This window comes from Meriones unguiculatus, chromosome 8, assembly GCF_030254825.1.
Source record: "Meriones unguiculatus strain TT.TT164.6M chromosome 8, Bangor_MerUng_6.1, whole genome shotgun sequence".
Lineage (NCBI taxonomy): Eukaryota > Metazoa > Chordata > Mammalia > Rodentia > Muridae > Meriones > Meriones unguiculatus.
In genome coordinates, this window is record NC_083356.1 from 49482941 (window position 1) to 49498633 (window position 15693).

The following is a 15693-nucleotide window of genomic DNA, read 5'->3' on the forward strand; positions in this document are numbered from 1 at the left end:
GTAACAGAATCCACAGAAGATACAGCTTTTATTTTTTTCTTTAAATATTTGTCATAGAGACAAACAAATTTTGAGGTCCTGTCAAAATGAAACTCTTCAATAATAAAAGCAAAGACCCACTGAAACCTGAGACTCCTTCATGATAACTGACTGGCTTACACTATGCAGCTAGTGACTTGGCTGCAGCAAGGTAGAAGCGTACACGCCAGCAGAACGCTACCTCAGTTAAGCCACGTAAGGGAGAAACCTAAGTGATAACATCATGCCCTCTTTAAGCTACATAGACCTTTACTGTACCCCGGAAAAAAGACACAAACTCAAAAGGTATAAAGTGTGTGAATAACACATGACATAACATGTAAATAAACTATTAAAAAGTATATATGTTAAGCTGGGCATAGTAGTGCATGACTTTTAATCCCAGCACTCAGGTAGAGGGCGGTGGATCGCTGAGGGTTCAAGGCCAGCCTTCTTTACAAAGAAAGTCCAGAACAGCCAAGGCTACACAGAAAAACCCTGTCTGGAAATGCATATGTTACCCCCCCAAAGCATATAACTTAAAATTTCCCATTGAATCCCTTTGCATTAATAGTGGTTCAGTGATTCTGAAATGAATGATTGAATACCAATAGTGACTTGCTATAAATTTCATCTGACAGCACTTCATCTAGCTAATAGAATTTGGAGTTTAGAGCCTGTATTTAAATTTGCTACTCTGAATGGCACCATTTTCCCAGTTTGTTTTGTGAGCAGCTGGCTCTGATGCCATGAAGCCCCTAGGGAAGCTACAAGTCTGCACTGCTAACCACTCCAATCCCCACCCTGCCCCCACCCAGAAAAAAATTAAAAGCTTGACACGCATCATCAAGCTATTTCCCCATGATTACCTGCAGGTTAAACACTACCTTCTGAGGCAGATGGGCAATTGCCAGCATAATCGCAGGAACTTCTATCCTTCCTCTCATCCATGGAGTATGCTTTTGATACTCCTCAGGCCAGAAAATTGCTACAGGTTCAAATAGTGCCCTATGTATCAGGCAGAAGTAGAGTAATTGAGGCTGTCAGGCAGCCTCTCCTGTCCCATACCTTCCCTTTGTACAGGAAAATTGTTCTATTTTCATGTAATTAATGTCCAAGAAGAGGGCATAGGGAATACCATGACAAGATCTTACAAAATCATCAAAACAGAAATCATAACAATATGTAAGATAAAGAACTAACAACAAATTTAAGGCTTTTTAAGACAATAGTGTCAATTTTCACCACTTAGCTCCTCTAGAACAAATCAAGATTATTTTAATAGAGCAAAAAAAAAAAAGTATTAACTATGGTTTTTAGTTAGTTTAACATTTTATAGTGCTATTTTGTGTTGAAATACGTCTTTGTGATATTTTTATCTACTTAGAGTTGAAAATGTATGAAGACACAATGCCATATATTAACATAAATATTATATATTATAGCAAATACTATCGGCTTGAAAGGACAGAGTGATCCATTCTTGAGTTCAAGTTCAGCTTTAGCACTTACTTACTATCCCACTTCTAGAATGTTTAAATGCAGATTTCTTCATCTTCTTTAGATGATTAAATTAAGAATTAAATATAGAAAACATATCCTGTACATTATAGATATTAAACAGAAAAGACCTATACTTTTCATTGCTAAAGTATGCAAGCATTATAATTATAAAATCATTTAAAATTATGAATTCATGAGATAAAATAGAAGACAATATAAAGTGTTAACAGCAGTTTGATTACATTATCAATAAGTCTTCATAAAAATTTCAATAGTTTTTCTGAATTGACTGGGGGAGAGTCATGGAGGAGAAAAGGGAAAGAGGGTGGGATTGGGAGGGGATGAGAAAGGGGCTACACCTGGGATACAAAGTGAATAATTTATAATAAATAAAAATAAATTAATTAAAATAAGAACAGCAAAAATTGCATTTATTATTGAAAAAAATAAGTTATCATCAGGGAAATACAAATTAAAACGACTCTGAGATTTTACCTCACATTCTTCAGAGTGGAAGAGATAAAAACTCAAATGACAACATATGCTGAAGAGGATGTGGAGAAAGGGGAACTCTCCTCCATTGCTGGTGGGAATGTAAACTTGTATAACCACTTTGGAAATCAAACTGGTGCTTTCTCAGAAAACTGGGAATAGTGCTACCTCAAGATCTAGCTATACCACTCCTGGGCATATATCTGAAAGATGCTCAACTACACAATGAGGACATTTGCTCAACTATGTTCATAGCAGCTTTATTTGTAATAGCCAGAATTTGGAAACAAGCTAGATGTCCCTCAGTGGAGGAATAAACACAGAAACTGTGGTACATTTACACATGGAATACTATTCAGCTACTAAAAACAAGGAAAACATTAAATTTTCTGGCAAATGGATGGAACTAGAAAAGATCATCCTGAGTGAGGTAGTCCAGGAGCAGAAAGACGTGTATGGTATATGCCCACTTGTAAGTGGATATGAGCCAGAAAATACAGGATATGCATACTAAAATCTACAGACCTAAAGAAACCAAACAACAAGGAGTATCCTAGGGAAGATGCTCATTCATAAGGGAAAACAGGATAGACACTGGAAGCAATAAAAGAGAGGGAACATAATGGGAATCTATAATAGATGTCCTCTAAAAGACTCAGGGGATCGAAGCAGATGAACAGACCCACAGCCAAGCTTTGGACAGAGGACTGGGAGTCTTATGGAAGAAAGGGGATATAGAAGGACCAGGAAGGGATAGATGCCCCACAAGGTGACCAACAAAGCCAAAGAAAGCAGGGCCTACAGGGGACTGCAGAGACTGATATATCAACCTGAGACCAGGCATAGAGAGAACATAGCTGCTCATAGACAGCTCAGTCTCCATGTAGGTTCCCTAGTAAGGGAAGAAGAGACAGTCTTTGACATGAACTTAGTTGACATGAACTTGCTCCTTGATCACATCTCCCTGGTGGGGAGACCTAGCCAGCCCACAGAGGAAGAGGATACAGGCAGTCCTGATGGGACCTGATAAGGTAGGGTCTGACAGTAGGGAAGGAGAACTTCCTCTATTTTTGGACCATGGAAGAAGGATAGGGGAGGAAGAGGGAGGGAGATTGGGCCAGGGAGGAGATAAGGAAGGGGGCTGCAACTGGGATACAAAGTGAATAAATTGCAACTAATAATAATAACAAGAAAAAATCAAAATATAAATTTAACTTAACTCCTAATAAAATAGCTATTTCATGCTAAAAGTTCCTTTAAATTATTAATATGTCCACCTCTGAAAGATAATTCAAATCATGTATGTGATATTAAATTGTAAGTGAATATGGCAATATAGTTTTCCTTAATGTTTAAGAAATCTTGCAATGAAAGAAAAATAGTTTCAACTTATTAAATAATATGTAATTAGAGTCATGTCATGAAGGAACATACTAAGATATTTGTAAACTTTTCTTTTTTTGAAGGGAAAATTCTTTTAGTTTGTTGTTTTTATAATTCCTTGTGTGTGTGCCTATTCATGCATCTGTGTACGTATATTTGCGTGTGTGCGTGCGTGCGTGCGTGTGTGTGTGTGTGTGTGTGTGTGTGTGTGTGTGTGGCCTCTGCAGGCCACAGAGGAAGACCATGCAGCCACTCCTGATGAGATCTAACAGAATAAGATCAGAAGAAAGGAGAGGAAGACCTCCTCTATCAGTGGACCTGGGGAGGGGCATGTGTGGAGAAGGGGGAAGGAGGGAGGATTGGGAGAGGAGAAGGGAGGGAGCTACAGAGGGGGGGGATACAAAGTGAATAAAGTGTAATCAATAATAATAATAAAAAAGAATATCCTCAGAATAGGATCTTTGGCTGCTTCGTAGTGTTTTGGTTTCTTTGATCAAGCAATATATTGGTCAAAAATTGGTATCTAGAATATATAAAAAAAGAAACAAAACCAAACAAGGAACAATCCAATTTAATAATGGGCTATGGAAATAAACAAATAACTTTTAAAAGAAAAAAAATAAATGACAAAGAAATAAAAAAATAAAAATAAAAAAACAGGAAGTCGAGCAAGTGCTCTTAACCACCAAGACTTTTCTTCAGCATCAGCAAAGGTTTTTAGATTTACCTGTTTACTTTATATGAACACGTGTTTGCCTGAGTGAGTGTGCACACATGTGCAGAAGCACCGGGCTAGAAGGGGCAGGGATTAGGTTCCTTGGTATCTAAGGTGTAAGTGGGTATGGATTGTTGTGTGGGTATTGGAAAATGGAACGAAGGCCCTCTACAAGATCGACAAGAGCTCTAAGCACCCGAGTCTTCTCTCTAGCCGCCCACTGCCCCCAACTTTTTTTTTATCACAGTGACTGAACAAATGTCTTTCTTAACTGAAAAATGTGAAGAAGAACTTTGAGTGAACCGTTCTTTCAATTTCATTATGTTCCCATATCTTAGTATCTTATTATAAACATCACCTTATCTTCTTGCTCTCACGTATCATTTTTTTCATTGATGAAAATCACACAACTGGAGAAACTTGAGCCAGCGTTTAAAGTCACTTCCTTTTGATCATCTAGAAGTCAGGCCTAGTCATTTTCTCAGTGAAAAACTTTCCACGGTATTTATGTATATTCTCAGGCGATGACTACCCCAGAGAAGCATAGTTGCTGATTTCGTTTGGCTATCACTTGTAATTTATCTCCAGTGATTTCTCCACTTAACCCTCTGGAACCTGATTTATGTTCTTCCTTGATATAAGATCTTGAAGATCATCCTTGAGTTGAAATGAAGACAAAAAGATGGGTTAGAAGAAAAAAAGGAAGGGAAGAGAATGAGAGAAGAAGCAAGGAAGAAAGAGACCTAGGATAAGAATTCCCCATAGCCTCACTCAGGCTTGGTGATGGTCTCAGGCTTGGTGGGTTGAGAAACATCACACAGTAGGAAGCCTCAGCACAAAGATGAAGAGAAAATTTGCCAGGAAAGAAAAAAGGTTTTCATTCATTCACATAGAGAAAAGGTCAGATTGGCCTTCCTCTAGTGTCAATGTCCACACCTTTGTGAGGAAGAGGTGGCAGCAGTCTTCGAAACAACCCCCTGAAACAAGCAACACCCCTCTCTCTGAAGTTTTCAGCACATGAAGAAAGCTTCTTTTTTGAATGTTTCAACTTCTGTATGATGTTAAGACGCCACCTCAGCATTCTCCCTTCTTTCCACAGGGGGTGGCAGTTTTCTCATTAAACTCACAGAAGGGGGTTGTGTTTTTCCTTCACCACCCTATTTATCACATCTTTCTTTGGGCAGGAAATCTCAGTTTCCCCAGTCACCTTGAGTCTTTTCCAGAATGGAAAGAGCCTTGCTCATATCCTCCCTCGGACTTTCTGATTTCATTCACGCTGTGACAGAAGGGCCCAGGGTTGTACTTTATCTGTCAGGATGCACAATGCAACATTCTCCAGCCATTAAGGTGGTCACTTACTTGCCCTCTCACTGATGAATATACAGAAAAGGGTAGAAATTTGGCAGGGTCTGTGACAAACGATAGCAGAAACTGGGGTGGGGGAAACCAGCTCCACTGACTATTGGGGAGTCAGTACTCCTATGTCAACACACAGCCCACAGAGCAAGGTAATTTTACCATTTCATGATCTACTGTAGTTGGCATCTGCTCTGGCACATGAGACGGCATCTATTTTGGGGACCAGTTGTATATTCTCAGATTGCTGCTTCCCCTCCCTCCCTCTCTCTCTGTTACATATTCTACACTATATTATCACCTCATTTTGCTTCAGTTATTTCCTCTGACAGTGGTGCGGGGCAGTCTGGACTCAGAGTCACTTCCTCTCTCAGACTCAATCTGTCTAAATGTCAAAAAGGGAAGAAAATAAAAAGTAGAACTTTTTAAAATCTCAGCAATCTGGCATTTCTGAGGAAATGTTTGATAGGTGTTGCATTTCTAAAGCTCTGTTTGTCAGGGGCGGGAGGAGAGGGTAGGGGGATATTTGGGTTGAAAATACTGTTGTATTCATGTGTAGCTCTTTCTGAACTGATTTTGTGTTCATACTAGACCCAGACACAAATGCAGAAGCTGTGTTGATGTAAAGATGTGTTTGCTTTATTTGTTTATTGGGCTTGTTTTATTTGGGGTGACTCTCCCAAACCTGCTGCACAGATCTGAGATATCTGCTAATAAATTTGGGCAAGTGCTTCCATATTTTGATGAAATGTACAAAAAGGAGATGATTTCCCTCTCACTCCCCCTCCTCTATATTCTCTCCTTCCTTCCCTTACCCTCCTCTTCTTTCTCATCTCTCCTTCTGACTTCTCTCTAGTTACTTCTTTTCTTTCCTTCCACTTTCTGACTCTCTCCATGTTAAAATATTGCCAAATCTGTTGACTTAAAAGCAAATCCAGAAAAGACCTTATTGAAGGTTTTGCTACTTGCCTTTGGGGATAAATGCTGGCACTGAGCATTTTCAGGCTATTTCAGACCATCCTAATTATAGGCTATCAGGAATAGAATTAGAGATGGCGTAAGTGGGTCAACAGATCTGGTGGTGGCCCATGGCTTTGTGGTGGTGAATCTGGGATTGATGGAGCATTTCACCTAACAGTTCTTCCATTCAGCAACACCCAGGATGCTCTTGTTTGTCCAATAATGCTGAATAACTGACGTGTGCTGCCCCTAAGCAGGATATGTTTGTGGTACCACAGTTTCCATAGCTATCAGAAGTCAGGGAGGTCTGTCAGTCGTCTGTTTCTCTCAAGGTAGAAAAAAAAGTCAGCAAGGAGACAAGCATGAGCAGAGGAGAAGAAGAGGGCACAGAACATGGAAAATGCTACTGACTGGGAGCTCATGAAATTTGTTAAGCACAAAGCTAAGCATTAATTGGACTTATCAGTTATGAGCACAGCTCTGGGAGGTGTCCACTAACCCATCCTGGAAGTGGAGAAATGAAGGCACAGTCAACAAACTTCCCCAAGATTACAGCATCAATAAATTGCAGTACGGACTGTTTCTCTCAAATGCCGGTTTAGTACTAAAGCTCGTGCATTCTCCGAACTCTGCACTGGGATCAAAAATCTTTTCATTCTTTCTTTGAGGACTTGTCTGTTTTCCAAGACTTGGAGCAGATTGTCAACCTTCAAAATAACTGCCCACTCATCTGGCTAGAGTTCATGAAAGGCAAAATGAAAATGTATTCTGGATTAAGAAAAGCATCATTAATTTCACTCTCTGTATCTCATGGATAAACACGTTGGCAAAAATGTGGTGGCATTCTAATATCTGAATACATATCTCGATTTAATTTACAATATGAAGTTTTAAAAATAATTTGGAGTTATTTTGCTTTTAAAGACATTATGATCCCCAAAATTGTTGGAATTTTTTTCTATGCAGTAAAAAAGAAAGAGAATAATATGACGATCTCAGCCAAAATTCTACACTGTATTATAATGAAATTCTACTCTGAAATACTCTTTCATATTTTCCTATGTATGTGATATATGTGCATATGTATACATATATTCATATCTCTATCTATTTGTCTGTCTATCATCTATCTATCTTTTATCTATCTGCCCATCTATCTATTGCTATCAAAGGAGCTAAATTTATTTGATTTCGATTCATGATGAGAATGAACATCATCTTTACTTATCTACTTATTTATGTATTTGTTTATATCTTTGCATACACTTGTGTCAGGACAGAGATCAACATCCTGTGGCTGCCTGTTTCACTCCCCCCCCCTTAATTTTTGAGACAGTGTCTCTGACAGAATGGGGAGCACATGGATTCAGCTAGACTCGCTGTTGGTCAGCAAGCTTCCAAGATCCTCCTGTCTCCACTTTTCCCGTACACACACTACAGGTGTGTATGGGCTGCAGTGAGCCATTTAAACGAGTTCTGGGGTATGAAGTCACAATGCCATGTGTGTGCTGCAAGCATTTGACTGAGTCATCTTTTCAGTCCTTCAACCTGGTTTTTCAGTAGGTATCTTCATATATAGTTTTCTTTTTTAATTATTCATTTTTTATTAATTATAATTTATTCATTTTGTATCCCGGCTGTGCCCCCCCATGCCCTCCCAATCATACTCTCCCTGCCTTCCTCTTCTCCTCCCTTGCTTCTTCCCCAGTCCAATGATAGAGAGGTCCTCCTCCCCTTCCATCTGACCCTAACCTATTAGGTCTCATCAGGATTGACTGTATTGTCTTCTTCTGTGGCCTGGAAAAGGTTGCTCCCACCTCAGAGGGAGCTGATCAAAAAGCCAACCACTGAGTTTATGTCAGAGACAATCCCTGTTTCTCTTCCTAGGGAACCCAAGTGGACACTGAGCTGCCGTGGGCTACATCTGTGCAGGGGTTTTAGGTTATCTTCATGCATGGTCCTTGGTTAGAGTATCAGTATCAGAAAAGACCCCTGGGCCCAGATTTTTTGGTTCTGTTGTGGAGCTCCTGTCCCCTCCAGGTCTTTCTATTTCCCCCTTCTTTCATAAGATTCCCTGCACTCTGCCCAAAGTTTGGCTATGAGTCTCAGCATCTGCTTTGATACCCTGCCAGGTCTAGTCTTTTAGAGGCTCTCTGTGGTAGGTTTCTGTCCTGTTCTCTGTTTTTTCCCCTCTTCCAATGTCCATCCCCTTTGCCTTTCTGCATGATGATCGATCATCTTACCTAGGGTCCTCCTTGCTTAGCTTCTTTAGGTGTACAGATTTTAGTATCCTAATATCACAGCAATCTGTTTTTTTTTTTTCTTTTTATTTCAAAGAAAAACAATGCCTGGAAGAAAAAAAAACAAAAACAAAAACAAAAAACAAAAACAAAACAAAACAAAACAAAACAAAAAAACAAAAAACGCCCTGGAACTTCTGACAAAATAATTTCAGAAGACAAATGATAGTTATAGACTCCAATTTCATTTGTAAAAGCTAAACAAACAGAAAAAGTGATTAAAGAATGTTTGTTTAACAAGTTCTGGATCATCTCAGTAGGTATTGGGTTGAAACAATAGAAATCCATTGATTACACATATAGTTGTGTATATAATTTTACCCATAGTGAATATATACACATATAAACAATATGCATGGATGAGCATCACACATGCAATGTGCAAGTGCTGAGGTGATCCTATTTATGAATAGAATTGTGAATTTCTTCTACAGAATATGCACATTTATTGAAGGTGATTGGTTCTTGTAAAATGTTATGAGAAGAATATATTTTCTAAAAGTCACCAGTGAGAACAATAAATTTGTTTTATGCAACCATCACAAAGATCCTGACCTCTTCATTGGTATTCCAGTCAGAAAAAACACTCTTGGTGGTTCTTTATTTTTTATTTCTATCTCAGGAGCTTATCATGCCGGTGAAGACACCCCAGTATTTCTAATTTTTAAGGCTTTATATTTCAGAGCTGGTCGGGGAGGTCGCGGAAACCGTAGGAAGTTCAGCCTTGCTGAAGGAAGTCCATCACTGGGTACAGGCTTTGAGGGTTTTTTAACACTGCCCAACTTCCTGCTTTATCTGTTTCTCCTCCTCTCTCTGTCTCTGTCTCACATAGAAATGAAATATGATCACCCGCTTCCTGCCCTGAACATCTTCTGTCTTTTTTCCTGTCATTATGGACTCTCTGAAAGAATGAGTTAAAATAAAATTTATTTCTAAGTGAACTGACTAGACTGATTCTTCAGTCTCTACTATTCAATTTTTAATGTTTATATATTATTTGAAAATTGTACCAAGAACTTAGGCCAAGGTAGCAGAACAGTGCCTTGCTCAGTCATCAGAGATGCTTCCTCCTGTGTCAGATAAGAACATAGAGACAGTCAGACAGTATGCAGAGAGTGAGACTTTGGAACACTCAACCCCACTGGGATGTCTCCATTAAATCCCTCCCCTCAGAGCTAAGGGAATCCTGCGAAAGAGGAGGTAGAAGGAGTGTATGAGCTAGAGTGGATGGAGAACACCAAGAAAACAAGGCCCTCTAAATCAACATGATTGACACAAATATGAACTCACAGGGTCTGAGGCAGCATGCACAGGGCTAGAACTGGTTTGCACCAGTTGGGGTTGTAGTACTGAAAGGAAAAGTAGGTACACACCCCCATCCCTAGCCTAGCAACTATCTACAATTAATAACCACTCACAAATAAAATATCGGTTTCCTCTAAGGGAGTCTCACTGGGAAACAGCCTGCTCTCAAAGATGGGCTGCATGTCCGGCAGTAGATGGCCACAGAAAAATGAACCATTTGAGAAAAAGGCACCATTTGAGACCCTTGTTTCATAACATCATTCCAGTACTTCCCTGTGTTTTAAAAAATAATATTTTATTACTTTTAATTTAATTTAATTTTATATTTTACTTATATATATTTTCTTTTTTCTTTTTACCCTAAAGGTCCTTTGTGTATACATAATATGACTTCCATCTTAGTGTTTTTATGTGTGAGACAGAGTGTGTCTGTTTCTTGTGCCTTCTCTTTGGCTTTTTTCTTTCTTTGTCTGTTTTGTACAATTCCGATGTGCTATTTTTTTTTTTTTGTTTTTTCTTAAATCTCATTTTATTATCATCCTATGGAAACCTGTTTGTTTTCTTTTTTTTTTCAATGCAGTTTATTCAGGAACCTTGAACAATCCTCGGACCCTGGGGAAAGCCAGCCCACAGCTTAAATAGCCTCTGGGTAGCCAACCCAGGCGTGCCACGTGGGCAATGCAGATAGGTCCACATACATGGAAGCAAGCCAGATCCTCAGCCTTAGCCAAATGTGGAATTGTTCATGACAGAGAGCACTCACCATCGGGAAGGTGGAAGGCAGAAACCAGCTCCATCTTTAAGGCATAGCATTCCGCAGCTCTCTACAGTTCCCCCTTTTTGTTTTAGACGCATCAGGCAAGAGTAGAGGTCTGATCTCTGATATTAGAAATAAATTGGGACTTTGTACAGATGTTCATTTAGGTGTCATCCACCCAAAGAGCATCAGACCCGTCAGATACCTTTTTCTCAGAGGCGGGACCTGGGGCATCAACCCGCATGCAATCAGACATGCTCTTCTCTGGGTCGAAAGCAGCTGACCCTGAGTGTAGTGCTTAGCCTCGCATCCTGAGCGTATCATTTTAGCTTTTTATGGTATCCAACCATGCTTGGGGAGAATGTCCTGCTTCAATGGCTGTAAAGGCCTGAATGATCATGGCTGCATCACACTGTTGTGAGACTCATCTGAAGGAATGGGCAGGCATGGGAGCATTAGCAGGCCTTCTGGTGTTGGTCTCCTTGGTTTGCCTGTTTGTTTTCTAATGAGAGACAGAAAAGAGAGTAGATCTGGATGAGAGGTAAAGTGGGAGGAGATGAAAGAAGTAGAGAGAGGAGAAGCTGTAATCATAATATATTATGTAAGGAAAATAAAGCACTTTCAATAAAAAGAAAAAAAAATGTACCAGGGGCTGAACTGGCACTTTGAGGAGAACCCTCTGAGTCACTTGTTGCCGAAATAAAGCAGTGTTCTTCCTGAACGTGACTTGAACATAACTTTGTGTTTCTTTGCTTCAGCTGTCACAGCATTAGACCTGTGCATCGTTTCCCCTTACATGTACTGTGTCAAATAAGAATAAACAGAGAGCCATAGAAGAACACCCTGAGAAGGTTTGTTAATTAAGTCAGAACCCTCTGTGAGGACAGTTCAGGAAGTAATTGGGAGGAGGCAGAAACAGCTTAGTGACAGGGCAGTTGGTTGGTACTCTAGGACCATTGTTATGATAGCCACACAAAAAGAAATGTCAAACAAGCAGAGAAGTAATGGAGAACTGTAATTATGTTTACATAGGAATAGCTGACATCAGATCAGGTTTTTTCAGAAACAGTGTTTTTTGGGTTACAAACAAGCCACTTCTATTAGCATCAGAACATAATCATTGCTGTCTTATTTGTCATGTCCCAAAGACAGTTTTACAGCAAGTCCCGTTGATTCTCTCTTAGATGTTCACCCTGACCTAACCAGGCCAACTGCTTGTCCCTCTTTCTTACCTCTCATATTTGAACCTCTCTCTAGCTAAGCAAAATTAGTAAAGCCAAGCACTCCCACAGCCCATGCTGTGAATTTGTTCTCTACCATTTCAGTTCACTTTCTCAACTGTTGTACAAGGTGGGAATTGCATTCTGCTTTCCTACAAAGAAATCAAGCTCATAAAATGTAGCAGTTTTCCCACAGTCATCAAATAGACTCATCTGGTTCTAAAGCTGTTGTACTCTCCGTTTTATCACTTGTTTCCTTAGTATCACAGTTTTTTGGTACTATGATGGTTGCAAGATTAGGATATCTTCATATATTCATGCATACATTGCAGTTGCTAAGAGAGCAAAAATACTACCCTACAAACTTGACTTGAAAACATTAGTTTAATCTCCAGATTCCACAGAGGAAAGTCAGATATAACTGTAAAAAGTGGATTTTTGGCATGTGGTGTCACATACTTAAACAGATATCATACGCAGAGCCAGTAAATACACTATATGTATACACACACATTTTCACTGATTTGTCATGTACTATCTAATTGCTCTGCCTATTTAGGAAACACCTCTTCTAACCTCATCAATGGAGTTCAGTCAGCAGTTACTGAGTGTAGGTTGTGTGCAAGACACCCTTCAAATATAAAGAACAAAAAGGAGTATATGCCTGAGCTATACAGTCATGCTCACTTGTCTTTATCCTCTTTCCCTCCTCTTTGGTCAATCAATCAGTATCCTTCTCATTCTCCACTCATGCCATAATTCCTACTCAGGGCTATTTACACATCTTTTGTGAACTCCTTTTGTTTTATTTTCTAAATTTCAGGCTGTATTCTTTATTCAAGGCCCATTTTAAATATCATTTCCACTCTAAGCCTCACTTCATTTTGGGTGAAAAATTTCTTAGTTGAACCTTTCTTCCATTCTTCCTTCCTGTGTGCCCTTTTGATGTTAATAGTAAGATTATAAAATTTGTTAAACAGAGAGACTGGGGACACACCCTTTTTATTTCTCACATGACACGAAGCTTGCAGTAATTACTGAGTTAATCATTCCACCTACCCATTAGAAGCAGACAGAGAAGGCAAAAGGGATTTCTTGCAATCTGACTCATAACCCAGAATTCCAAGAACTATCTACATTGCTAAGTAGAGAGCCTTGTCCGATGTTATGAACCACTGACTATTGCCAAGCTAACGTTTCCCCAACACAAGAAAATACAATCTTAACGTATTGAAATATTTTGTAAATCACAAACGTAACCTTCATTAGGATACAGGGCATGTCTCCAACTATAACACTACTGGTCTGGTCAAAGCCTATCAATATCACGTTCATGTGCAGATTAAAAATAGTCACGGGTAGTTGCTGGCATTGATTCAGGCAAGGCACGAATTAAAGTTATGAATATTTAAGTTGTTTTATTTAATTAAAAAACCCTCTTGGAAACATCAGTATAATACTGCTTTAAATCATGCAGATTTTGCTGAAAGATCTACTGCTTAGACATCTAAGATAAAAAGCCTTGCATTAAAATTCAAGCTCAGCAAACACTGTATGGGCACCCAACACGCCTCATCCACACTCAATACTTATTGGAGCCTGAAGGACATAGCTAAATAATTAGTTTTCTGTATTGTATAAAAGTATAGCTTCAATGCCCCCTCCCAATAATGACCCATATCTTGTGAAATATCATAGATGAGTAGAAAGTATTTTGGCTTGTTGAATAATTACCACTGACAGAGGGGTCTCCCACATGTACCACCACAAAACAAATCACAAATGTTGTAGAGGAACTGAGCAAGGTTTAGCAATACTCAAATTGTAGGAAGCAACTAAGAATGAAATTGTGAGGCAGAGCGTCTTGATACAGATATAATTATTTTTCTTTCACTCTCTCCTTAAACATATTGAAGCTTTCACAGTGAGCGATTGCTCATAGATGTTTTCCTTAGCTGGCAAAAGATCAAAGTTTCCAGGTAGGTCATGGAGGAGAGTTCACAGATTTTCTGATAGTGCTATCAACTGAAAATCACAATTCTCAGCACAGAATCAAACATCATTCCGATTCCCTGCCAGGGCTGTCTTTCATAGAACAGGAGAGACAAGAATCACATACTGAAGCCTTAGGTTAAAGCGAGACCACACTCACCTCCAGGAATCTCTGTGGAGGATGTGAGAAGACTGGCAAGATAAGCCTCCTCTCTTTTGGCAGGACAGTGCTGATTGCCCTTGATACTTCCTGTGTTCATCAACCGCCAATACTTTCTGCATTGCCTTCACTATCACAAAGGCCGCATACCCTCTCTAGTCCTGTGGTGTGCGTGTGTGGAGAGAACATGAAATACAAAACATTTTCTTTTTGGTTCTATATAGTCAAGATGTATGAATCTCAGCAATTCTAAAATTGACCAGAAATAAGAAAAAAAATTTTTTTGGTTAAGCCCTAACATTTTTCCAGAATAAGGCAACACATCTCTTTTTGTGTGGCTGCAAAGCAGGTGTGATGCCTGAGAGGACACCTCAGACATTGAAATGTGCCTCCTTTTTTTCAGTGACCTTCCCACATTCTCTTGCGAAGATTTTGAAATGAGCAAGTTAACAGGCTCTGAGGTCTCACTGTTTCCTATTGCTGTTTCTGGTAATAGCTCTCAGGGATACTTTGTCACCAAGATGCACAGAATTGAATGTGATCACAGCAAAAGGTACTCTGAGCAGAAAATGAATTCCTTATGTTAAAAAAGGAAAACCACGTGGAGGCCTTAGGAAGGAGGCTGTAGACAATGCTGAGCTTTTAGAAAATAATATATGACAAAGGGATGGCAGAACTGACAGATGATTAGAAGATTGATGTAATTTTTGAAAAGGATAAAGGTGAATTTTCCAATTTATTACGGCTTTCATGCGTTTCCCTCTTAATCTTCTGTTTATAATGCTTACCCAAAACTTCTATGAATCATTTATTTTTATGTGTTTTGCCAGTAAAAATTCATAACTGATATCAAGACTAATTCCTTTGTAGTCTTGTTTGTTTGGTTTGCGTGTGTGTGTGTGTGTGTGTGTGTGTGTGTGTGTGTTTTAAATAGAAATAGAGGTTCGGCTGGAGTCTCAGCTAGGGGAAAAAAAGTACAGAGCTATCAAGCTATCTATGGATCTTCTGCTAAAATGGAAATAGAGATGCCATTTAGGATTTACATGCTTAGGGATCTGATTAATCCAGAAAAGACTTTTGGGAATACGGACAATTTTCTTTTATTGTATGTCCACATTTCAGTTCATAGGCTATGTCTGAGGTACTGTGTTTTACCTTTCTGCCATTTCCAATCTTTTCAAAAATTGAGAACCAATTTAGTAGACTCACATCTTACACAATGGTTAAGTTAGAAATGCAGCTTGTAAATCAATAATTATATGTAGATAAACTGTCACTTAAATTATTAATGACCTATGAAGTAAAAGTAGGAATATACTCTTTATAAAAACTTTATACAAGGATACATATATACTGTGTATTCAGAAAATATATAATGATAAATGTACTTTGTACATTGTATTGTGGGGCTATATACATAGCACAGGATTAACCATCTTTCGTAGGTAAGAGAGCTTTGCCCACATGTACACATGTGCATCTTGTGCATGTCTGAACCAAGGGCATCGGCTCACCTGGAACTGGAGTTATAG